A 27,721-nucleotide genomic window follows, 5' to 3' on the forward strand; every position below is an offset into this window, starting at 1 on the left:
TGATGATGGTGGTAAACATGGTACTCCTAGTATTGTCTTCGAAGTGGGTGATTCATCTTATGTAGTCACTCCTGGTACAATACGTAGGGCTCTACATCTCCCAGAAGATTGTACTTTTTCAATTCCAGAGGAATCAGCTCTTCGGGAGTTAATGGCTGAATTGGGATATGAAAAGAGTCTGACAAAACTTGGGCAGTTGAAACGGGCTAATATCAGAAGAGAATGGAGTTTCTTCTTCGACTGCATCACCAAAGCTTTTGGGAACAAATGTTCGAATTTTGATGTTATCCCAATTCTGAGTCAGCACATCGGGTATGCAATTATCAATCAAACTCATTTTGATTTTGCAACTGGTTTAATTGGTTTTATTGGGGATAGGATGACAGAGGATAGGGATGTTGTCTATTTTGCTAGATTCTGTCAACTTATTTATACTTATTGTACTGATGAACCTCAATTAGTCAGTTCCCAAACCCCACCTTTTAAGGTTACAAAACGCTACTTTAATGACCTGGTAAATGCTGACACTAAGAAATCAGTGGTTAGACCATTACAGATTCCTCAGTCTGTAAAACAGATCCTTGTAAATGCTGATCCTGCTACTTATAAATCTATTTACTCTAATGTCCAACCCACACCAAACACCCAAAAACCATCATCCTCAGCACCTACCACTCGTTCTACTCAACCTACCCTCAGGACATATCTCAAATCCTATCTCTCCACTTCACAGACTGATCAACCCTCATCTTCAGCACCTACTGTGAAGCCCTCATCCTCCAAGCCAAAGAGGACAAAGACCGTTCCTCAGACACCTCAAAAGAGGAGGATTGCCTTGAGAGATGAATCTGATATTGATGCTGATGATCAGACTTTAGGTGAGCATCAGGATATGGCTGTTGATCAGAACTTAGAACCAGATCAGCAATTAGAGGATGCTGAAGCCTCTATTACTACTCACACTATTGTTTTATCAGAGGATACTGATTCTATAAGTTCTGATGCTGCAAATGCTGGAGATACTGGTGATGCTGCTCCAACTGTAAATGTTGTAGATACTTATGAAGCAGGTCCTTCAGGACATTCTCCTCAACAAGCCATTCTTAAGTCAAAACTTGTTAAGAAGTTTGTTATTGGAGAAGCACCAGTGCCTTGGAGTGAAACTCCTGCAGGACAAGAGTGGACTAAGGAATGGAATTCAGTCACCTGTGTTCCAAATGCACAGCATTTGGCTGAGCAATTGTCAAAAGCTGATGAGATGTTCAATTCTGATGATTTCAAAACACAGCTTCGAGTAACCGCATTGAGTACTAAATATTTACAAGGTCTTCATTCAACTACTCATGCAGAGTTACATCTATTAAGGGAAGAACTACTGAAGCAAGACCAAGTTCACAAGATTGACAGGAAAAAGTTCTTTTAACCTACCTTTGACATGATTGCTTATATTGAGAAGACTCAAGATCATCAACAAGCTCAGATTGATGATATTTTGAAAAATCAAGCTTCTCAGCAATCACAACTTACTAAAATCCAGACCTCAGTGGAATTGCTTATCTCTCTTCTACTACCTGCTGATGCCAAAAAGGGGGAGAAAGTAATTAAGTCCAAATGCAAGACTAACAAGACACTGCAAGGAAAGGATGATGGAAAAGATGATCAAGGAAGCTCTGGAATGGGTAGAGGTCATAGTCAAGGTAGAGGATTCACATCAAGACAAGCTAGTCACAGGACAAGTTCTGATACTGGGAAAAGAATAAGTTCTGCTACTGGTAAAAGGATAAGTTCTGATGAAGTTTTAGATCTTGATGAGGAAATGTCAAGACAGTTATTTCTTCAGGAAAATCCAGGAATGGACTTGGAAAGTTTAAAGGAAGAAGAAGCCAGGCTTAAATCAGAGAAAGTTACATCTAAATCTGAAGCTTCTGGTAAAAAGCCACTTCCAAAACTCAAAGGAACTGTGATCAAAGAAAGGACACATTCTAAAGCAACATTGGCTAAATCACAACCTTAGATAGATCCAAGATCCAAGGGTAAAGAAAAGGTTGGTGAACCTATCAAAGTATATGTACCTCCTGAGGATGAAGAAATTACTGATGAAAAGGATAATCTTGCTCTGACTTCAAGAAAAGTTCTTAAAACAACCTCTGACATGGCTCAAGTTGTTCAGAGTCAAGAAGTTGTAAGTTCTGATATTCAGAAGAAGCAAGTAACCTCTGACATAGCTCAAGTTAACTTGATATCAGAAGATAGACCAAAGACACTCCTACCAGGATTCACTAAAGCAAAGCAGACTCAACCTTTGAAGACTACTGCAAGTGGTTTTGAAGCTAGAGTAGTTACTGGAAAGGAAGCAAGAGATAAAACTGGATTGGGAAGTGTTAATGAAAGAAGAGTACATAACACTACCAATGATCCAACTTTCTTGAGTGAACCAGGTATTGGAGCAACTCCTGAGAGATTGAATCAACTGGAATCTGTACAAATGGTTTACCATACCTACTTGAAGGAACACATCTTGTTGTATTTCATGACAGATGGTAGGGTTTATCATATAAGGCAAAATGCCATTCCATTGAAGTATTTTGAAGAATTGGAGCATGTATTATTCTTACTTCAAGTGGATGACAGATTGACAGGGACTGCTGCAAACTATTTGAAAGAACAGATTCAGAGACAGAAAAGGCTTTATTCTATTAAGTCTGACAGCACATATGTTCCTAAGTACAGAGATCACAATGGTGATATAGTTGAAATGAAGCCCAACACTGCTCAAATTGTAACTACCTTTCTGGGGTACAAGGCTGTAGAATTCAATCTTGAGTCTGATAAAGCTTATTTCATCAGACTGGATCAGGGTATAAGAAAAGCAAAGATCAATGATCTCAGAGCTGCAATCTTTCAAATTGGTGAAGATACTGCATAGCTTAAAGATGCGAAAAGGAGAATGATTGATGAACTCAGATATGCTGAGAAATGTTTGTTGAAGAACTATCTCAGAACAACTCCTGACATCAGAGAGATCAGATGATGAAGCCAAGTCAAAGATCTACAACTGCTTAAATTCTGATATTTGTACAGATTGAAGTTGTTATCAGAAGTTGAAATTGGTAAAAGCTTTAAGGACTGTAAGTTATAGTTATCTAGTATAATTCTCATGCATTTGTACTTAATATTTTTGACATCATCAAATATCTGTTAAACTTGTATATTATGCTAATTTACAAGTTGGGGGAGATTGTTAGATATATTTGATAATGTCATGGCTAATATGTTTTATGTTTAGATTTCAGATCTTACTTAAACAGGACAAATCAGTACTTAACTGATTGATCAGTACTTATACTGGAAGTCAGGAGTTAAGGATATCAGTACTTATATTATCAGGAGATAATCATCAGAAGATGGATATCAGAACTTAAGTGCTGAAGGACGATCAGATAAGGACAGTAGCTGATTAAAGGAAAGAAGATCAAGATAAACATAAGAAGAGATATGCATGAAGAAGGATTCCGTGAAGAATGGAATACTTGGAAGAAAAGATATCTGATTGATATATTTTAGGATGCAGAATTATATTCCATATCAATTAACGATTATCTTGTAACTGTGTAGTATATAAACACAGACATAGGGTTTACACTATAAGTGTTATCATATTCAAGAAGATTATTCATTGTAACTCTAGCAGCTCTCGTGATATTGTTCATCACTGAGAGGTAACAGTTCCATACTGTAACAGAGTTTATTGTTTCAATAAAGTTTGTTTTCTGTTACTTAAGTTCTTAAAGTTCGATTTGATTGTATTATACACTGTATTCACCCCCTCTATAGTGTGTGTGACCTAACACACATCTTGGTATATTTTATGACAGATGGAAGGGTATACCATATTAGGCAGAATGCTATACCACTGAAGAATTATGAAGAACTAGAACATGTTCAATTCTTACTTCAAGTGAAGAACAGATTAACAGATAGTGCTGCAAATTATTTGAAGACTCAAATTCAGAGACAGAAGAAGCTTTATTCTGTAAATTCTGACAGCACATACTGTCCCAAGTATAGAGATCACAAGGGTGATATTGTCGAGATGAAGCCTAACTCTGCTAAGATTATAACTACCTTTCTGGGTTATAAAGCTGTGGAATTCAATCTTGAGTCAGACAAGGCATATTTGATCAGACTAGATCAGGACATAAGAAAAGCTAGAATAAATGATCTCAGGGTTGCTATCTTTCAAATTGGTAAAGATACAGTTGAATTGAAGAATGCTAAAAGGAGGATGGTTAGTGAACTTGAATATGCTGAGAGATGTTTGTTAAAGAACTATCTCAGAACAACTCCTGATATCAAAGAGATCAGTAATTGAAGCCAAGTCAAAGATCTACAACTGATTAAATTCTGATGTGTATACAGACTGAAGCTGTTATCAGAAGTTAAAGATGGTAAAGCTACAAGGACTGTGAGTTGTAGTTATCTAGTCAAATTCTCATGCATTTGTACTTAATGTTTTTGACATCATCAAATATCTGTTAAACTTGTATATTATGCTAATTTACAAGTTGGGGGAGATTGTTAGATATATTTGATAATGTCATGACTAATATGATTTGTGTTTAGTTTCCAGATCTTACTTAACAGGACAAATCAGTACTTAACTGGAAATCAACATTTATACTGAAGTCAGAACTTAAGTTGTCAGAACTTAAGTTATATGGAGATATTTATCAGAAGATAATATCAGGACTTAAGGAGACTTTTAGATAAGGAAGGCGGCCGATTGAAAGGAAAGAAGATCAAGACAAACGCAAGAAGAGATATGCATGAAGAAGGAATTCTATGAAGAATAGAATACTTGGAAGAAAAGATAACTAGTTGATATATTTTAGGAAGCAAAATTATATTCCATATCAATTAGAGATTATCTTGTAACTGTGTAGTATATAAACACAGACATAGGGTTTACACTATATGTGTTATCATAATCAAAGTTATTATTTATTGTAACCCTAGCAGCTCTCGTGATAATTTGTTCATCACTGAGAGAGGACAGTTCCATATTGTAACAGAGTTTAATAATGCTTGTTTTCTGTTACTTGTGTTCTTTAATTCAATTTGATTGTGATAAACACAGTATTCAACCCCCTTTTACAGTGTGTGTGACCTAACAGAGATGAAGCGCTAAAATTGAATCAATCTCTAAAAACTGAGTTAGAAAAGAAAGATAGATTATCAGGACTTGGACTAACTCTGGCAGAACAACTCAGAATTTATTAAGTAGTGGAAACAGGAAAGAGGGCTTAGGTTATGGAGATGATAAACGTGAAAAAGGAACTGAACAAATAAAGCCAATTGTTGTTAAACAGACTGCTAAGCCAAAGGTAAATCCTGTTAAGTTTGTAGCTAAAACTGTAAAGTCTGATTCTGAAAAGATGAAAGAGTCTATAGTAGAAGTTAAGGAAAAGTCAACTTCTGACAAATTAGAACAGGATAAACCAGCTGAAGTTAACATAGGCTTAATGACTAAGAAGCAGCTTAAGCATAAGCTGAAAGAAATAAGGAATATCAACAAGGTAAAAATGGCTAGGAAAAATAAGAATGGAAAGGAAGGTGTGAATAAAAGCAATAATTATATGCCTGTTCCTAATGCTCCTAGAAAGAAATTTTATAATTGTGAAAACTCTAACCATCTTGCTTCTTTTTGCAGGAAGAATAAGAATATAAACTCTTTACCTCCTAAGTCAGGAGTTAAGAGTCAGTCTGTTAGGTTTAAGCCATAAAATCCTTGTTTTCATTGTGGTATTTTATGGCATTCCATTTATACTTGTAAGGAATATCATAGTTTGTACTATGATTATTATCAAATAAAACCTTCTTTGAAGAAAGTTACTTTAATTCCTTCTAGTGTCAAGTTTGATGCAAAGTCTGATATAAGTTATGATAAACAACATGTTAGCATAAACTCTGATATTAAATCCGCTTCAAATGCTAACAAACTTAAAAGGCCAAAGGATCCAAGCAAGTCTGGGTCCTTAAAACAAATCATTAGTGGTCTTTGTGATTGCAGGGCTACAGAAAAGATATACTAGTGCTGGACAGTGGATGTTCAGGACATATGACTGGAAATAAAGCCCTGCTATCAGACTTTGTGGAGAAAGCTGGCCCAGGAGTTTCTTATGAAGATGGCAACATGGGAAAAACTTTGGGATATGGCAATACCAATCTTGGGAATGTCATCATTGAAACATTAGCTCTTATCTCAGGACTTAAACACAATCTGCTAAGTGTGAGTAAAATCTGTGACAGAGGTTATCATGTGGATTTCTTTGAAGAACACTGTGAAGTTGTAAACAATTCTACAGGCAAAGTGGTTCTGAAAGGTTACATGCATGATAACATTTATGAAGCCAGAGTTTCAACAAGTACTAATGGTTCTGCAATCTGTCTGTTGAGTAGAGCATCAATTGAAGAAAGCTGGAATTGGCACAAAAGACTCTCTCATTTAAATTTCAACAACATAAATGAGCTTGTAAAGAAAGATCTTGTGAGAGGACTGCCAAAATCAGTATTTGCTCCTGATGGCCTTTGTGATTCATGTCAAAGGCAAAACAAAGAAAATATTCTTTCATAAGCAAAACTGAGTCATGAATTCTTGAGCCTTATCACCTACTGCATGTTGATCTATTTGGTCCAGTCAATGTCATGTTTATTGCAAAGAAGAAATATTCTATGATTATAGTGGATGAGTTCACAAGGTACACTTGGGTGTATTTCCTGCACAAGAAGAATGAAACTGCATCTACACTAACTGATCATGTCAGACAACTGGATAAGTTGGTCAAAGATTCTGTTAAAATTATAAGAAGTGATAATGGTACTGAGTTCAAGAATTCAATCATGGAAGAGTTCTGTAAAGAGCAAGGAATCAGACAGGAATTTTCTGCACCTGGAACTCCACAGCAAAATGGAGTTGTAGAAAGAACAGGACTCTCATTGAAGCTGCACGAACTATGCTTGATGAAGCAAAGCTGCCAACCTACTTTTGGGCTGAAGCTGTGCAGACTGCTTGTTTTACACAGAATGCTACACTCATAAACAAGCATGGAAAAATACCATATTGGATGGTGAAGAAAAAGAAGCCAAATCTGAAATACTTTCATGTATTTGGTTGCAAGTATTTTGTTCTTAATACTCATCCTGAACAGCTGTCAAAATTTGATCTAAAAGCTGATGAAGGAATTTTTGTTGGATATCCACTTTCCACAAAAGCCTTCAGAGTCTACAATTTAAGAATAAGGGTTGTCATGGAATCTATCAATGTATATTTTGATGATAAGAAGATTAATGGACTTGAAGATTTCAATGATCATGCTCAGCTGAGATTTGAAAATGAAGACTTAAATTCTGATTCTGTAAATTCTGATGACTTAAACTCTGATCCTGTAACTTCTGACGGGTTAAGTTTTGATGTCATTGAAATTGTGGTAATAACTCCAAAGGAAAATGCATCTGTCCAGGGGGAGCAAGCTGAAGATTCTACCACATCTCAAGACTCTCGAGAAGCATCAGAACCCGTCACTGGCTCTTCAAGTTCTGATTCATCTAGTTCTGATGAGCCAAATTCTGATAATTCTGGAAACTCTGATACTTCAAATCCTAAAGGATCCAAGTCAAATTCTGAAGTCTCAGAGAGCATAACTATAGGGGGAGCATCAGAAAATGCCGATGGAGACAACATGGATCATGGGGAGGATCCAGTTCTAGAAGTCAACTTCAATCTGCAAGGAAGTAGACCAAATCACATACACCTGACTTAATAATTGAAGATCCTGAAGCAGGTGTCAGAACTAGAACTGCAACATCAAATGAATGTCTCTATCATTCTTTTCTATCTCAGACTGAACCAAAAAAAGTGGAAGAAGCTCTTCAAGATGTTGATTGGGTGCAAGCAATGCAGGAAGAGTTAAATGAATTTGAAAGAAATAAAGTCTGGACCCTAGTGCCAAGACCAAAGAACAGATCAGTAGTTGGCACAAAATGGGTGTTCAGAAATAAAACTGACAGTGATGGCATAATTACAAGGAATAAAGCAAGGCTGGTTGCTAAAGGCTACTCTCAACAGGAGGGTATTGATTATGATGAAACATTTGCACCAGTTGCTAGATTGGAAGCCATAAGAATCTTTTTGGCTTATGTTGCTCACAAAAAGTTTAAAGTCTTTCAAATGGATGTGAAAAGTGCTTTTTTAATGGAGAATTGGAAGAAGAGGTCTATGTTGAACAACCTCCAGGCTTTGTAGATTCAAAATTTCCAAATCATATCTACAGGCTTGACAAAGCACTTTATGGCATTAAGCAAGCTTCTAGAGCATGGTATGAGACTTTAGCTCAATTCCTACTGGAAAGTGGATTTCATAGAGGTACAATTGATAAAACTCTATTCTACCTCAACCATGGCAAGGACCTACTTTTGGTACAGATATATGTTGATGATATCATATTTGGTTCTATAAAGGCCAAACTCTGTGAAAGGTTTGCAAACCTAATGCAGTCAAGATATCAAATGAGTATGATGGGAGAACTCAGGTATTTTCTGGGACTTCAAGTCAAGCAAAATGAAGAAGGTACTTTTATCTGTCAATCTTAGTACACCGGAAATTTACTAAAAAAATTCGGAATGCAAGATTGTTCAACTGCATCCACTCCCATGGCCACTGCAACCAAGTTAGATAAAGATACTGGTTCATCAGTAGATATTACTAACTACAGAGGTATGATTGGCTCTTTACTCTATTTAACTGCAAGTAGACCTAATATCATGTATGCTACCTGTCTTTGTGCAAGATTTTAGGCTTATCCAAGAGAACCTCACTGAATAGCTGTGAAAATAATTCTCAAGTACCTTAAGAGTACAACTGATCTAGGATTGTGGTATCCTAGAGAATCAGATTTTAAGCTAATAGGTCAGATGCAGATTTTGCAGGATGCAAAATAGACATGAAAAGCACTAGTGGAAGCTGCCAATTTCTTGGAGGCATATTGGTTTCTTGGTTTAGCAAGAAATAGAAGTCAATTTCCACATCAACTGCAGAAGCAGAATATATTGCTGCAGGAAGCTATTGTGCACAGATTCTTTGGATGAAGAATCAATTACTGGATTATGGGTTAGAATTTTCTAAAATACCTATTTACTGTGATAATCAAAGTGCAATTGCTATGACAGGTAATCCAGTTCAACACTTAATGATAAAGCACATCAGCATTAGGTACCATTTCATAAGAGAACATGTGATGGAAGGTACAGTGGAATTGCATTTTATTCCAACAGATCAACAACTAGCAGATATCTTCACAAAACCACTATGTGAAGCTACCTTTACAAGACTGGTAAATGAACTTGGAATGGTTTCAGGTTCTTTCTCTAAATCTGCTTAGTTTTTGTTCTCATGTATCAGACTTTATGATCAGTGTTTATAGATTGTTTTATTTTCATATAATATGTGCTTAAAATATAATATATTAAATGTTGATTGTTATCTGAAGTGGATCTATATACTCTGATAGTGTTTGAATGTTCTGTGACTACTCAATCCAATGAGGATACATGTGCTAGATCCTGACCTAGTAGCCTTTAACATACTACAAATCCCATGTTTGAATTAGTTGTTTATGTGGAAACTCATTAACATAAGCAAATTCTGATTTTGAGCTTAGTCAAGTTTACTTTGTGTATCTTATTACTAAGTCACAAACTAGATTCTTGCTTCTTATCTGTCAAATTCTGATGTCAGTAAATCTTAAGGATGAACCTAAATGCTGATAAGCCTCACTTATCTGAAGAAAAGAAAAGAAAAGAATAATAAAAGTCAGGTACTCCTTTGAAATCTAGAGAAAATAATATGGAAGGGAAGACCAAGTGCATTGCTGGTATTGAGTAATATGCATTAGAAAAGCAAATAAATTTTCTTGGTGACTTTTCACATTCTCTGATTACTGGAGAAATACTCTGATAATAGCATAAATTCTGATAAGCAGTTGTAACTCACTTACACTGAGAAGCCACTGTAAAAAGGAATTTCAAAAGATGCATAAAATGAGCACAAACAGTTGAGGTGGACTCTTGCATAAATTTGTTCTATAGTAGACTTCATGATTGATGATAAATTTTAAGAACTTTTCTTAGTTATGCCTTATTTCTAAGATGTACTGAAGTCTATCAGACTTTAATCTTTATCTGATATTCTGCTGAATGCACACACTTTCACTCCATATGAATGATGAAAATTACTGAGGTGATTAAGTTATTTTTGATAAACAGTTAAGTGTCATTTGCATAAATTCTGAGGACAAGTTCTGATGATTAAACTCTGAAGAATCAAGTCATTATTTGTATGAAGAATCACAGAAAAAGATATTCACTTTTTGAGTAAAGAAGCCATATTCTGATGACTGTTAACATCTGATATAAGTTAAAGTTCTGATATTAAATCCTGATGGAATCCTTGATGCCTACGTGGCATTATTCTTTACTTGACTTATTTGTGGTAAAAACTAATCAAAATATATTAAGGTGAGATAAAAATAGCCATAATCATTATGGGTTAGTGGTAAATGTGTTTGTTTTGAAAAACTGCATGTGCACATTCATTATTACTTATTTCTCGTGCTCATTAACTCCTGCTTTCATTTTTACTGACTGTTCTTGCTACACATTAGTCTAGGGAGACGAGGCATCATTAATTTTACACATAACCATTAATCAGTCCTCTAGTCCCTTGATATTCCTTCAGTTATTTAACCAACATCTCATCTCAAACAAATCATCGTCTATTCTCACACAATATCATTTCTCTCTCGATAAATTTTCATCATTTTCTTCCTTCATCAAAATGGTTCTTGTCAACATGTTCACGAACTATGACACCTTCAATGTCGAGTTTAGCTGTGACAAATGGGAACAGGATGGCACATCACTGCCATTCCTACTGAGATATGGAACATGATTCCACAAGAGGTTCAAACGAATCTCTTGTTCTTCCAAATGGACTATCAACTCCATCTAAATCACTTGGAAGAAGAATGGAGGGAGGCTCTTCTTCATCAAGAACGGATCATCCGTCTTGCAGTGCTCTTTGTCAATAGCATGAGGAACTAGTCGATACGTTTTCTCCTAGGACTAAGGCTGTTGATGTTCACTATCTTAGAATAGGATCATCTTGTAATCTTTTGAGTGTAATCTATAAATTTCATGAATGTATTCTTTGGATATTTTAATGAATTTTTTTTATTGCAAGATTTAATCTTTGTTCTCGCGTACTATATGAATGTGATGTTATCGTTGAAACTTATTAATCTTTACTTCATCCACTTAAACTGTATTTCTTGATGAATGTTTTGATTAAAGTTGTGGTTACTAATAATTTTTGCTGATTTGACAAACAAATGTTGAATTTGAATCGACATATTCTAAGTTAAAGTGAAGATGAAGCACAGGTTCATGCTTCAGAACTTGTGACAGTTAAAGCTGAGAATGTTACTTCTCAGAAAGAAACTGCAGCTCAAAGTTCTGATACTTTGAAGAGGAAATCTGTAAGCTCTGATGCTGCAACAACAACTCCTTCATTGGAAAGGAGATTGAAGAAAATGAGGGCAAATAGGTATAATGCTAAATCTCCATCAGAAGATACTGAAGAAGCTGAGGAATGGGATCAGGAGTCTCTGATCTCAAAAGAGCCAATTATGATTGAAGCCCTTCCAGCTAAAGCCCAAGACACTGTTCCTGATACAGTGATAACTCCTACTGTTTCTCCAGTCAGAGAGACAACAGTCGAAGGTTCAGGATTAAGTCCTGAAATTGATCTTCAAAGGTTGATTATACCAACTGTTCTTTATCTGGAAGCTCCATCTACGGAAGCTCAGCCATCTACAGTCAACTCTCCAATCTTAGATGCTGAGAGACCATCTACACCAATACTGGAGATAAATTCTGATGCTTAAAATTTAAATGAAGTTGTTCCTGAATCTCCAGTTGCTTCACACACTGTTGTGCTATCATAACATAATGAGTCTTCCTCAAGTTCTAAAGACAGTGTTCCTGTTGAGACTCCAGTTCCCATACTAGGCAAGGAAGCATTGGTGAATAAATTTGTTGAAAAGGAAGCACCTATTCCTTGGGACGATACTCACAGAGGTGTGGAGTGGACCAAGAAGTGGAATGAATCAGATTTTATTCCAAGCCCTAAAATTCCGACAGAGCATATTGCTAAAGCTGATGAGTTGCTCACAAATGCTGATTTCAAGACATAACTCAAGATCACAACTCTGTCTACCAAACATCTTTAAGGTCTACATTCTTCTACTCATGAAAAGGTTGATACACTAAAGGAACATGCTGATAAGCTAGATCTATAGATCAAGCTTGACAAGAACAGATATGTCAGACCTACTCTTGAGAAAGTTGAAGCCATTGAGAAGATTCAAGAGAAGCAACATACCCAAATTACTGAGGTCCTAAAAAATCAAGCTTCTCAGAGAGCTCAATTGGATGAGATCCAATCTTTAGTTGAACTTCTTCTCTCTCTCTCTTACTTCCTGATGATGCCAAAAAGGGGGAGAAGATAGTTAAGTCCAAATGCTCACCTACTCAAATACTGAAGAAGAAGGATGACAAAGGTGATGACCGGGGAAACTCTGATAAGAGCAGAGGTCAAGGAAAAGTTCAAGGAAAATCTTCTACATAGAACAAGTCAAGTTCTGATGATGTGAATGCTAAAAGTCTGAAGTCAAGTTCTGATAAGCAAAGTTTGATATCAAGTTCTGATATCCTGATTCAGTCAGGATCTAAAGACTCTCAGAAGTTTTTACAAACTCTGAAGCTAAAGGGGAAGCAGACTACTGTTTATTACAAAGATCCTAAAATCCAGACACTTGATGAGGAGATATCTAGAAGATTATTTATGAAACAAAATCCAGGAATAGATTTGGAAATTCTCAAGGAGGAAGAAGCTAGATTTACAGCTGAGAAGATAAATCTAAAGTCTAAAGCTTCTGATGCAAAGAAACCTCCAAGGCCTAAGGAAAAAGGCATTGTGATCAAGGAAAAGTCAAATTCTGAGGCTTTAAAGTCCAAAACTAGATCACAAACAGAGATTGATCATAAGTCAAAGGGAAAAGAAAAGTTTGGTAAATCTTTAAAGATTCAGAAAAAGATAATTTCTTCCGTTCCAGTCTATCAAGCTATAATGCATGATGATGATTTGATAGAAGATGAAACTGTTCAAATGCTGAAAAGAAGAAAGTTAATTGAAGAATCCAAAATAACCTCTGACACTGCTCAATTTGTTCAGAATGAAGAACAGCAAACTACGAAAGAAACAACAAATTCTGATCAAGCTATCAAGACATCTATTACTGACAATGCTCAAGTTGATTTGAAAAAGATGACAATTGCTGATAAGAAGAAGATGTGATGGAAGAACTACTCCAGTTGAACCAAAGTCCAATCTTATGATTAATCAACTCGCAACATTTGGGTTGAGAGCCAAGCAACCTAGAGATAGAGCTGGATTAGGTTCTAATGAAGTAAAGATACAAACAGGAGTAGAAGTTACTCTAAGAGATCCTTTCATGTTGACAGATAAACCATATGAACAAATCAAAAAAAAGCACCTTGACAAAGTGTTGTCTGCTCAAATTATGATAGATGCTCATGATACAGAAAATCTAACAGAGAAATTGATCTTATTTCTCAATGATGGAAGAACTTACAGACTAGTTGATACTGATATGCTAAAGAAGTCTGTCAGAGAGCTTCAACATATTCACTTTCTTCTGGAAGTAAAATCTGATATTGCAAGAAGATGGTCAGAATACATTTTGAAGGCTATAAGAGATCTTCTCAAAATTTCTGGTACAAAGGCTCATCAGTACATTCCAATGATTACTGAAGATGATGGAAGAGAAATTTCTATGCTGAAGAACTCTGCTAAGGTGGAAGTTATTCTGAAAGGAGGATGCTTATGTTATAATGAAGACTCTTCACATCCTAAAGTTATCAGACTTGGTGATGGACTTGAAAGAACATCATTTCAAGCTCTCAGAACATCCATTCATCAAATTGGTGACAGTAAAGATGAAGAACTAATGCAGGTCAAAGCACAGTTAGTTGAAGTTCTCAGAAAAGCTGAAGATAAGCTGGTAAAAGATTTTGTTAAGAATCATTATGGATTCAGATTGATCCAGTGATGTTGGTAAAGCTGCATGTTATGTAAGTTGTAGTTAATAGTCTTATTAAACTCTTTTTGCATTTGAACTTAAATGTTTTTGACATCATCAAATCTATTAACTTGTATATTTTTGCATAATTTACAAGTTGGGGGAGATTGTTAGATATATTTGAGATGTCATGTATAATATGTTTCATGTTTAGTTTTCAGATCTTAACAAATAGGAAATATCAGGACTTACTGGAATCGGTACTTACTGGAAGTCAGAAGATAGATATCAGAACTTGAGGTCATATCAGAACTTAAGTACGGGAGGACTTATAGTTAAGGAAGGAAGCTGATTTACAGGATAAAAGATCGAGACTAAAAAAAAGAAGATATGCATGAAAAGAGTTAGAAGATAAAAAGACTTGTATAAGATATCTGATTGATATATTTTAGAAGACAGAATTATATTCCATATCAATTAGAAGTTATTTTGTAACTGTGTACTATATAAACACAAACATAGGTTTACACTATATGTGTTATCATTATCGAGAAGATTATACATTGTAAACTAGCAGTTCTTAGTGATATTTGTTCATCACTGAGAAAGAACAGTTCCATTGTAACAGAGTTTATTATATTGAATATATTTGTTTACTGTTACTTGTGTTCGAAATCGATTTGATTGTAATAATACTGTATTCAACCCCCTTCTACAGTGTTGTGTGACCTAACAATGCGTTCGCGTACTCGTAAGAGAATACTAGATAAAGCCGAGGAAAAAGTTATGGTGGTTCGAAAAAAAGTTTTTGATGAGGAAAAGAAGGTAGAAGAAGAAGAGAAATTCGAAGAACCAGTTTTAGTAGTGATGGGAGATCAAGAAGAAAATCCTAAGACTTTGATGGACTATTCTCAGCCTAAGATCAATGACATTCAGTCAAGCATCATCAGGCCAGCCATCGGGGCTAAAACTTTTGAGATCAAGTCAAGCAAGATTTAGATAATACAGAACTCAGTTCAGTTTGGGGGTTCTCCTACTGAAGATCCCAACATGCACATCAGGGATTTCATCGAGATCTGCGACACGTTCAAGTTCAATGATGTCACTGAAGATGCTATCAAGCTGCGACTCTTTCCATTCTCTCAAAGGGACAAAGCTAAGTGCTGGTTACATTCTCTACCAGCAGGGTCTATCACCACTTGTGAAGATCTTGCTCAAAAGTTTCTCACTAAATTCTTCCCTATGGCGAAGACTGCTGCAATCAGGAATGCTCTTACTCAGTTTGCTCAGAAAATTGGAGAATCTCTGTGTGAGGCTTGGGATCGATATAAGGAGATGCTAAGGAAGTTCCCACACTATGGCATGCCTGATTGAATGATTATTAACTGTTTCTACAATGGATTAGGTGTTACTTTTAGACCCAAGCTTGATGCAGCATCAGGAGGAGCCTTGTGGGCTAAGAGCTGCGATGAAGCTTATGAATTAATTGAATTAATGGCTGCTAACGAATACCAGAATCCTTCTCAAAGAATGACTCATGGAAAAATAGCAGGAATTCTGGAGTTGGATACAGCAACTGCTATAGCTGCCCAACTTAAGGCTTTGACGATGAAGGTGGACACTTTGGCTATTTATGGGGTTAATCAAATCGCTAGTGTCTGTGAGCTTTGTGTTGGTGCCCATGAGACTGATCAGTGCATAATTTCTAGTGAATCAGCTCAGTTCGTGAGCAACTTTCACCGTTCACAGCAGCCCGTGCTAGCCACTTATCATCTCAACAACCGCAATAATCCTAATTTTAATTGGAGCAACGCTCAGAATGCGGTTCAACAGCCTTATCAGCAGTATCCAGCTAAGCAGTACAACCCCCCTAGTTTTCAGCAACCGCAATTTGCACCTAGACAACAACTTCAGCTGCAACAAGATAATGAAAAATCTGAATTAGAGGAGTTGAAGCTTATGTGCAAGAGTCAAGCTGTTTCTATCAAGACCTTGAAAAATTAAATTGGGCAAATTGCCAATGCCTTGATAAATCATCATCCTGGTACACTACCTAGTGAAACAGAAGTGCCAGGAAGGAAGCTAAGGAGCAGGTTAAGGCAATCACTTTGAGGGCTGGAAAGGTTGTGAATCCTGAACAAACTCAAGCATTGACTGAAGAAGCTGGGGCTGAGAAAGAAGTAGAGCAGCAGGAAGAAAAAGTGGAACCAAGGAAGACTACTGTTGAGCACACTCCTCCTGAGGGTAATACAGAGGAGAAACAGATCTATCCTCCACCGCCTTTTCCTAAGCGGCTGCAGAAGAAAAAGTTGGACAAGCAATTTGAGAAGTTTCTGGAGGTGTTCAAGAAACTTCATATCAACATACCTTTCGCTGAGGCTCTTGAGCAGATGCCTAGTTACGTAAAGTTTATGAAAGGTATTCTTTCTCGGAAAGTGAAACTAGATGATTTAGAGACAGTCGCTCTCACGGAGGAATGCAGTGTTGTGCTACAACAAAAGTTGCCTCCGAAGCTTAAAGATCCATGAAGCTTTACTATTCCATGTACTATTGGAAAAGTGTATTTTGACAAATGCTTATGTGACTTGGGAGCTAGCATAAATCTGATGCCTTTGTCAATCTTCAAGCAGTTGGATTTACCTGATCCAAAACCAACTTATATGACTTTATAATTGGACGACCGTTCTATTACATATTTGCGAGGTATTGTGGAGGATGTCTTGGTCAAGGTTGATAAACTCATCTTTCCTGCTGATTTCATCATTCTTGATTTCGAGGAGGATAAGAAGATTCCCATAATATTGGGAAGACCTTTCATGGCGACTGGCCGAACCTTGATAAATGTGCAGAAGGGTGAGCTCACAATGCGAGTGCTGGATCAGGATGTAACTTTTAATGTGTTCAATGCTATGAATTTTCCAACAAAAAATGAGGAGTGCTTAAAGGTGGAGTTGGTTGATTATGTGGTTACTTCAGATTTTGATCAATTGCTAGGGTCCGATGCCTTAAAAAAAACCTAATTGGGAAATTCAGATAGTGAAGATGACGAAGGAGAAGAACAATTACAATATTTGAATGCTTGTCCCTATAAGAGGAAAATTGATATGCCTTTTGAATCTCTTGGAATGGAGGAATTGACCAAAGATTCTAAATGCCTCAAGCCATCTATTGAGGAAATTGGTTGGACTATAGCAGATATCAAGGGAATCAGCCCTTCTTATTGCATGCATAAAATTTTGCTAAAGGAAGGTAGCAAGCCTACGGTTGAGCAGCAAAGAAGACTTAATCCGATCATAAAGGAAGTAGTGAAGAAAGAAATTCTTAAGTGGCTAGATGCAGGGATCATCTATCCTACTTCTGACAGTTCATGGGTAAGCCCGGTTCAATGTGTGCCAAAGAAAGGTGGAATTACTATGGTAGAAAATGAGAAGAATGAGCTTATTTCTACAAGAACAGTCATAGTGTGGAGAGTTTGCATGGACTATAGGAAGCTGAACAAGGCCACTAGGAAGGATCACTTCCCTTTGCCCTTCATTGACCAGTTGCTTGATAGATTGGTTGGTTATGAGTACTACTGTCTTCTTGATGGCTATTCGGGTTACAATCAGATTTGTATCTCTCCAGAAGATCAGGGGAAGACTACCTTCACATGTCCATTTGGTACTTTCGCCTTTAGACGAGTTTCTTTTGGTCTGTGTGGTGCACCAGCCACATTTCAGAGATGTATGATGGCCATTTTTTCTGATATAATCGGCCAGAATGTGGAGGTGTTCATGGACGACTTCTCTGTATTTGGCGATTCTTTTGATGAATGCTTGCAAAATCTTGGACACGTTCTCAAGAGGTGTGTTGAGACCAATTTAGTTCTCAATTGGGAGAAATGTCACCTTATGGTGCGACAGGGCATTATTCTTGTGCACAAGGTTTCTAGTAAGGGTTTTGAGGTGGATAAAGCCAAGGTGGGGGTCATTGAAAATATTCCTCCTCCTATTAATGTTAAGGGAATTCGCAGTTTTCTTGGTCATGCGGGTTTCTATAGGCGTTTCATCAAAGACTTCTCTAAGATTTCGAAGCTATTGTGCAGTTTGCTAGAGAAAGATGTCCCTATCAAGTTTGATGATGAGTGCCTTGCAGCTTTTGAAACATTGATGAAGAGTTTAATCACGGCACCTGTCATAACTGCACCTGATTGGTCTGAACCTTTTGAGATGATGTGCGATGCAAGTAACTATGCAGTTGGAGCAGTTCTTGGGCAGAGGAAGAACAACATATTTCATGTGGTCTACTACTCTAGCAAGACCCTAAATGGTGCTCAACTGAATTATACTACTACGGAGAAAGAACTTTTGGCTATTGTCTATGGTTTTTAGAAATTTTGATCTTATCTACTTGGGACTAAGGTGACAATTTTAACTGATCACGCTGCAATTCGTTATCTCGTCTCAAAGAAGGACTCGAAGCCTAGATTGATTAGATGGGTTCTTTTGATTCAAGAATTTGAACTAGAGATCAAGGACAAAAAGGGGACTGAAAATCAAGTCGCTGATCATCTCTCGCGTTTAGAGAACCCTAATGCTACTTCATTAAATAAGACATTGATAAATGAGTCTTTTCCCGACAAGAAGCTGTTTGGAGTGCATGAAGAAGAACCGTGGTTTGCAGACATTGTGAACTACCTTGTGAGTAATATCATGCCTCCCAACTTATCTTATGCTTAAAGGAAGAAGTTTCTACATAAAGTGAAGTGGTATATGTGGGATGAGCCGTTTCTTTTTCGACAAGGAGCTGACCAAATCATCAGGAGATATATTCCTTACAGCGAAACGGGGGGGATCTTGCGAGATTGCCACTCAACGGCTTATGGAGGACATTATGGTGGAGAAAAGACAACAGCTCATGTTCTGCAAGCAGGTTTCTTTTGGCCAACCTTGTTTAAAGATGCTCACCGGTTCGTTTTGAAATGTAATCGATGTCAACGTGTGGGTAATATGTCTAAGAGGGATGAGATGCCTCTTAATGTGTTTCTCGAGGTTGAGGTCTTCGATGTTTGGGGAATTAATTTCATGGGGCCATTTATCTCATCTTGTAACAATCAGTACATCTTGTTGGCGATTGATTATATGTCGAAATGGGTTGAAGTTAAGGCGTTGCCAACGAACGATGCGAAAGTGGTGTTTAATTTTCTTCATAAGCAGATATTCACAAGATTTGGAACTCCAAGAGTCATAATCAGTGATGAGGGGTCGCATTTCTGTAACCGCAAGTTCGTACTATGATGAAAAGGTATAATGTGAATCATCGCATTGCTACGGTTTATCATCCTCAAACGAATAGTCAAACTGAGGTATCTAACAGGGAGATCAAGCGCATTTTAGAGAAAGTTGTGTGTCCGTCGAGGAAGGATTGGTCTTTAAAGCTTGATGAAGTTGTTTGGGCGTACCGAACAGCATACAAGACTCCGCTAGGGATGTCATCGTATCAGTTGGTTTATGGCAAGGGGTGTCATTTATCGGTGGAGCTGGAGCATAAAGCGTTTTGGGCTTTGAAGAAATTGAATCTGGATTTGGATGCAGCTGGACAGAAGATGATGCTTCAATTGAATGAGCTCGACGAATTTCGACTTCAAGCTTATGAGAACAATAAAATGTTTAAGGAGAAAGTTAAGAGGTGGCACGACCGGGATTTAGTGCTCAATTCATTTGTGTCGGGGCAACAAGTTCTTTTGTTCAACTCTCGTCTCCGTCTTTTTCCTGGAAAGTTGAAGTTCTTTTGAGAATGATCCGGGGTAAGCATTCAAGGTAAATGGTTAGAGGTTGAAGCATTATTATGGTGGCACCACAAACCGCGAGGTGATTAATGCCGTTTTATTGTCCGTTTGATCTCGATTCTACATCAAGCTAATGATGTAAAACAAGCAAATCTTGGGAGACAACCCAAGTTTGTTGTACATTAGTAGGTAGAGGAAGCAAGAAGAAAAGAGAAAATCACAAAAAAATCAAAAAATGAAAAAAATTTAGGACTGACTATAGATGCCTGGCGCGCCCGCGCTGTCCTAGCGCGTGCCCCCGCTGAAAACACAAAAACATGACGCGCCTGCGCTGTTCCAGTGCACGGCTGTGCCGGTTTGGCAGAAGTAGCACGTGCCTGCGCTGTCCTAGCGCGCGCCCGCACCGAGGTCCCGACTCAGAAAAAATAAAAGGCAGTTTTAAGAGGGAAAATCGGGATTTTTGCTACAAAATCAATTCCCAACCGAATTTTACTCCCCCACATCCCAAATTTCCCTCTCCAAATCAAACCCATTACTCCCATTATTCCCATAATCAAATTCCAATTCTATTCCATATATAATTCTCTTTTCACCACCTATATATACATACACCTCATACACAAACTTCTTCACCACTTCACAAATTCTCAAACACAAATTCTCTCTCAAACATAACTCTTATTCTCTCTTCTCAATTTTAATGGCACCCAATAGACAAAGAACACAAGTAAGCAACATCACCACCGATTCTTCAAGTGTGGGTGGTGTGAGGCCGAGGTTCTCTACTCCCGAGGCTGAAGTGAAGTATACGAGGCTTCTCTCGAAGCCGATCTTTAAGGAGCGAGGTTTTACGCCATCAGGGAAGGATGGTAAGCTATTGCAGATGATTCTCGAGATGGGCTGGGTTCCTTTTTGTGAGGCACCCGCTGCTGTGCCCATGAGTATTGTTCGCGAGTTCTATGCGAACGTGAAGGCTGAGAAGAATGGCTTCACGGTGGTTCGAGGGAGGACTGTGGAGTTGATAAGTGGATTTTATATCTACTTGGAACACTTGATTACAGGCTTAAGTTGGTGTTTTGGGCTCAAGTTGTTGGTATTTTTGATGTGTTTTTGCGTTATTGTATTTCAGGCATCAGTTAAATGAAGAAAGGAGATTTTTAATGAATTATGCTGAAAAGAGATCATAATTATAAGCCTCGGCCATTCTCAAGTTGTATAGAATCTCATTAGCTTCGCGTGGGTAGTTGAATCGCCTAATTCTGACGAGCAGAACTCAAGATATGGCCAAAACAAGATTTGTTAGAAAAATTTCAGAATGTCACGCGCGGCCACGGCCGGTTTCTGCCCTAGTACTCTTATATTATTTATTATCATTCTTTCATTGGAACCCATGGTGACGATGAGTTCGATTATGAACTAATCGTTATCGTGGGGTTTTAACGGATTTACTTATGGATTTTTTTAGTTAATTTGTTTCAATATCTTGGTGTGTGGTGATTGATTGATATCCTAGTATTGGTTGTGCTTATTCATCTTATGTGCGTAGCTAACATATAAGATAACGTATTAATCTCTATTGAAGCGACAATGAATATAGAGGTTTAGAACTTGCCATGCTAGCATAAGTTCATGTAATTGTTATGCATGATTCGTAGGTAATTTTAACCATCTTAATTGCCCTATGTAATCATGATAAATAACTTGCGCAATAAACCATTATATTTTCAATTCTTATAGACATATAAGGACTAAGCATAATTGGTGTCTATTTAACTTCTATCTCTTTTGTGGATGCTTGGTAGTAGGGTATTTGTACAAAGAAAGTTGGCGTTTACTAGTTTCGTGTTATCAGATTAGTGTTATCACCATTACATGCTAAGGTTAAGAACAAAAAGGCTATTGAATGAAGTATTTAATGAAGTTAGGATCCCATGTTTGTCATATATAGTAATTCAACCTCAATTCTCTTAGTTAATGTTATTTAGTATAATCTCTTAGTTTAATCAAAACCCAATTTGTTATTTGTCTTAGCATTGAGCGATAACCATACATTGTTGTATAGGTGCATAAATTGAACTTAACCTAAACCAGTCTCTGTGGGAACGAATCTGATTTATATCTTATACTACTTGCGAACACGTATACTTGCGTGAATATTAGCGCGTGTTTTCACCCTAACAAGTTTTTGGCGCCGCTGCCGGGGACTCAGTGTGGTTAATTGTTTACTTTATGTGCTTTTCATCAGTGGTCGTTAAAGTTCACTGACTCGGACTCTTTTACTTTCACGGTTTACTTGTTGTGTTTCAGGTACTCATTACAATAGGAGACCCAGCAGCACGAATGAAAACCTTGATGGATTTTTCTCAACCCAAGATCAATGATAATTAATCTAGCATTATCAGGCCAGCTATCACAGCTAATACCTTTGAGATTAAGCCTGGCATAATTCAATGGGTGCAGAATTCAATCCAGTTTGGGGGTTCTCCAACGGAAGATCCCAATATGCACATTAGGGATTTCATTGAGATATGCGACACCTTCAAGTTTAACGGTGTTTCTGAAGATGCTGTGAAGCTGAGATTGTTCCCATTCTCTCTGAGGGACAAGGCTAAAAGCTGGTTACACTCTCTACTAGCTGGTTCGATTATTAATTGGGAAGATCTTGCTCAAAAGTTTCTCACAAAATTCTTCCATATGGAAAAGACAGCTGTAATCAGGAATGCTCTTACCCAATTTACGCAACAATTAGGAGAATCTTTATATGAAGCTTGGGAGCACTACAAGGAGATGCTTAGGAAGTGTCCTCATCATGGAATGCTTGATGGATGATCATCAATTGTTTTTATAACGGGTTGGGAGCACAGTCCAGACCCATGCTCGATGCAGCATCAGATGGAGCCTTATGGGCTAAGAGCTATAAGGAAGCTTATGATCTAATTAAACTAATGGCTACTAATGAATATCAGTATCCAACCCAGAGATTGCCACAGGGCAAGGTAGCAGGAGTTCTTGAAGTGGATATAGCTACGACTATCACTTCTCAACTAAAGGCGCTGTCTATAAAGATCGATTCGCTGGCTAACTATGAAGTTCATCAGAGGACGAGTGTTTGTGAGATTTGTGCAGGTTCGTATGCAACGGAGCAATGCGCTATATCTAGTGAATCGGCTCAGTTTATGAGCAACTTTCAGAGATCGCAACAACCAGTTCCAGACACTTATCATCCTGACAACTGGAATCATCCTAACTTCAGATGGAGCAATAATCAGAATGCGATGCAACAGCCGTTCCAGCAGTTTGGAGTAAAATAATTCAACCCTCCTGGTTTTCAGCAACAATTTGCACCAATACAACAATTTCAACTTTAACAACAAACTCATGGAGGTGCAGGTCTATCTTCGAATGAAAAATCTGAATTGGAGGAGTTAAAGCTTATGTGCAAAAACCAGGCTCTTATATGCCAAAGCCGGGCTGTTTCTATCAAGACTCTGGAGAACCAGATAGGACAAATTGCTAATGCCTTATTGAATCAACTACCGTAAATGATTTCTAGTGATACAGAAGTTCCCGGCAAGAGGGAAGCAGAAGAGCAAATTAAGGCAATCACATTGAGGTCTAGGAAGGTTGCAAGCCCTAAAAAATCTCAAATTCCGGAATCTAAAGTTTTGGATGAAGAAGAAGTGCTGAAGGATGCCGAGGTGGAACCAAGGAAGAAAACTGTGGAACACACTCCTCTTGAGGGAAATACAGGGGAGAAGCAGGTCTATCCTCCACCTCCTTTTCCTAAGAGGCTACAGAAGCAGAAGTTGGATAAGCAACTTGCTAAGTTTCTGGAGGTGTTCAAGAAACTTCATATCAACATACCTTTCACTGAAGCTCTTGAACAGATGCCTAGCTATGCGAGGTTTATGAAAGGTATTCTCTCGAAAAGTGAAGCTCGATGACTTAGAGACCGTTGCTCTTATGGAGGAATGCAGTGCTGTGCTGCAACAGAAGTTGCCTCCGAAATTTAAAGATCCTGAAAGCTTCACTATTCCTTGCACTATTGGAAACTTGTCGTTCGACAAGTGTTTATGTGATTTAGGAGCTAGCATCAATCTGATGCCCTTATCTATCTTCAATAAGCATGGTCTACCTGATCCGAAACCGACATACATGTCATTGCAACTAGTTCATCGTTCCATCGCTTATCCACGAGGTAAAGTGGAGGATGTCTTGGCCAAGGTGGATAAACTCATCTTCCCTGCTGACTTTATATGTAACATCTGGAAAATAACGTTTAATTATTTTTGCTAATAAATAAATATTATGCATGCCAAGTATTTATTCTGTGAATTAATTGTTAAGTGGTATATGTATTTGGATGTTTAATAATAATATCAATTGAGTATTTTAATTTTTATATGTCCAAAATAAAATATGGATAACTATCATATCTTCCTATTTATTTTTATGTTGATTTATGATTTTATAGGAAATTTATGAATTTTATGAATTCTTTTTCTGAGTATTTATAAACTATTTTATATAATCGGGAACCAAATGACGTCATCCATTTTTACGTTTTTATAACCCGAAACTCTTCTGAAAACTCCTTCCTAACCTAATTACAATATTCCAAGCATTTTCCATGTTTCGACTTTTTCGATCCGGCGTACGGTTTGTCCTGTGCGGGTCCCGGCACAATATTTTCGATACATTATTCGTTTCGGTAAATCAATAAAACTTGTATTTTTGATAAACGGGATCTTTTTATTAAACTATTACAATTATCACCTCGTAATATGTGTAACCAGACGCTGAGACCAAGACCGCAGTACAAATTGTACTGATTTGGATAATTATCCCGAAAATCTATACCATTTGGATCAGTTTTTATAAATAAACGTACCATTTTGTATCTGGAATGATCCAACGGGATAATAATTTTCCGTAATTATAAATAGCCTTTACTGTATTTTATTTCGTACTGGAAATCATTTGCAAACAGTATTTACAGAGTTTTTACAGAGAAAATACTATAATTATATTTTGTTCTTCGTAATCAAACACAAATTCGGAGGCGTTATCGATATCCGATTGTGGCGTACATATACTCAAAACGAAGCTACTGAAATCTAGAATCCAAATATTCATCCGTTTCACTGCAGATTTCAAAATTATTTTCTGATTTAATTATATATATTCGAATTTCTTGATGATTAAAATATGAATTTTTGTTCGAGAGATTGTTTGTATGATTCGATGATTGTATGTTGTAGAGCTTGTTGTCCTGATTATTTTGGTATATTATACTCTTGATTTGGAGTTCAATAACATGTTTAATTTTGGGTTTGATTTTCGGAATTAGAAATTAGGGTTTATAGTTTGTTTGAATGTTCTTGATTAAATTTAGGGGTTTCTTAAATAGGGATTAACATGTGTTGACAGATAGTGGATTTTGTTCCCCTTGAAATTTGCAATCGATTCATATATACCTTGCTAATCGACGTTGCTTGTAGTGACCGTGGTTGTGTTTCGAAAGTTCGCCAGTGTTCTTCGTTTTCCGGCCAAGTTACTAACGTTTTGTGAGATATGATTGCATGATATAGTTGCTAGCAGTAAACGGAATAAATCTGCACAGTTTGGGGTGGTTCCAGGCTGTGGAGCGTGATTCCGGTGAGCTTGCGCGGCGGCGGGTCGCCGTTAATGGCTTCTCGGCCGTCCGCCGGCGAAGTGGAAGGGGGAAGACGACAAAATTGTTGTCTAGTCCCCCTAGTTTTCAGAAACTTACAATTTAGTCCCTGACCTTTTAAAAACTTATAAAATTTTGATTTCTGTTTTATTTATTTTCAAAAATAGGATTTCTTTTTTATAAAATGATTTTAAAAATAGTTTTAATTATTTTAAATTCCAAAAATCATTTATTTTAATTCCAAAAATTTTTTTTAATTCAAAAAATAAATCTAAATTACTTAATTAATTAATTTTAATTAATATTTAATTGGTTAATTGATCAATTAATTTAAATATTAATTGATTCATTAGTTTAATTATTTATTAATTGATTTTAATTGATTATTTAATTGGATTTAATTATTTAAAAATGATTTAAAAATTCTGAAAAATAGTTTCGAGATTTAAAATATTATTTTAAATTGTTTCCAAGGCTCAATAATTATTATAAAATTATTTTGAAGCCAGATTTGGCCAACTGAACCCTGTTTATTGGTTAAAAATTTATCTAACGACTCGTTTTAATTCCGAAAAATGTATTAAAAATCATTTAAATACCCGAAAGCATGTTTACGACCCGAGACTCATTTACAAATAGTAAGTCATTGATTATTTGACGTGTTATGTGCTATATGTGACTTTTTGTTTGATTGTCGATCTATATGTTCGGTGTTTACTTGTTTATTGTGTAACTTTCAATCCGTTAATCGAATTTGGGTAAAACGAAGGGTAGATAGAAGTGTATACCGAATAAAATAATATGAGTTGAGTATTGATAGATACCTATGATATGTGAGCAGAAGAGGCAAGGTGTAGGAAAGGGAAACAGATAGCCGAGGAGTTAGACAGTTGTGATTGGAAGTTAGTACAGTATAGCAAGCTAGTACCAGGAAAGTAATCTGAACTTTCTCGAGATATATTGTTGATGATTGATAATCATGTCCTATATTGCAAGTGCTTTGAAGCAATGAACCTTAAACCTTGATTCTAGTTGTCGATCTTGGAGCCGTAAACCTTATTCTTTTTGAACCATTGATTGTTGCATACCTGAATACGAACCACCGATATACGATACTACTCCACAAATACATACAAACTAAATACCAAACACTGAATCAAATTGCTTACATATTCAAACCATTGTACCTTATGCTTTGAAAGACCAAATCCTTGTAACCTTGAAATGTTGATTCCTTTGTTATCCAATTCTTTCATTACCTAACAGCCATTCTTTGAAATTGACATATTGATCCTTTGTCAAGATTGATATCCAATGTTGCTTATGATTTTGGCTATTGCTTTACATTTTTTATTCTGTTATTATGTTAGAATTGGATTGTTTTATAAAATTGTGGACCAAATTCGTGGTCAGACCAGATTGGTGGTCAAGTTAGGCCAGTGTGTGCCTTGGATCCAGTAATTAGAGCAAATCTGTGTGCCTTGCTCGGGGTTAGTGTGTGACTAATCATCATCATAACCTTAGTTTTTAAAAGAAAAATATAATATCCAATTCTAAATCATTAATCCTTGTTCACTTGATACCTTAATCCTTTTTCACTTGATGATCATTATTCTCAGTCTTGTCATTGTGACTTGCTGAACTAGTTAGCTCATTTATGTGATGTTGTTTATGTTCTTTTTCAGTTAAGAAGGAACAAGTTGGTAGCGAGGATACCCAATCTAGTGCGAGAGCTAGGGGTCCAGGTTGATCGAGTTAAGCTAGCTGGCATCTTTTGAGATAGTTTAAGTTTGTAAAAGTTTGTAATAATGTTTAATATTCAGTTCTGAGTTTGAATAGTTGGGATTTGGATGTTTGTAATATAAAGTGTGTGTGTGGCTTGTGTGCATACTTTAACCTGTTGCGGTCCGTGGTAGTTTGCAAGTAGGGTCACTGCATATTATTATTATTTTTACTATTATTATAAGCAGGTTATAAATAAGGTATGTGTGCATGTGGACCCCAAACTTCTGACCCGGGTTTGGAGGGCGCCACAGGTTTGGTATCAGAGCTACAGGTTATAAG

At 36.8% G+C, this 27,721-nt stretch overlaps 2 non-coding genes across 2 annotated transcripts; both read right to left on the reverse strand.

Annotated features, from left to right (window-relative positions):
- Positions 1-15,473: 15,473 nt before the first annotated feature.
- On the reverse strand, positions 15,474-15,580 carry LOC141687663 (small nucleolar RNA R71). The gene has a single exon (XR_012561152.1). It is a non-coding gene; the product is annotated as a small nucleolar RNA R71 (small nucleolar RNA).
- Positions 15,581-22,692: 7,112 nt separating this feature from the next.
- On the reverse strand, positions 22,693-22,799 carry LOC141688591 (small nucleolar RNA R71). The gene has a single exon (XR_012562025.1). It is a non-coding gene; the product is annotated as a small nucleolar RNA R71 (small nucleolar RNA).
- Between the last annotated feature and the right edge of the window lie 4,922 nt (positions 22,800-27,721).

Source organism: Apium graveolens, chromosome 9, assembly GCF_009905375.1.
Source record: "Apium graveolens cultivar Ventura chromosome 9, ASM990537v1, whole genome shotgun sequence".
Lineage (NCBI taxonomy): Eukaryota > Viridiplantae > Streptophyta > Magnoliopsida > Apiales > Apiaceae > Apium > Apium graveolens.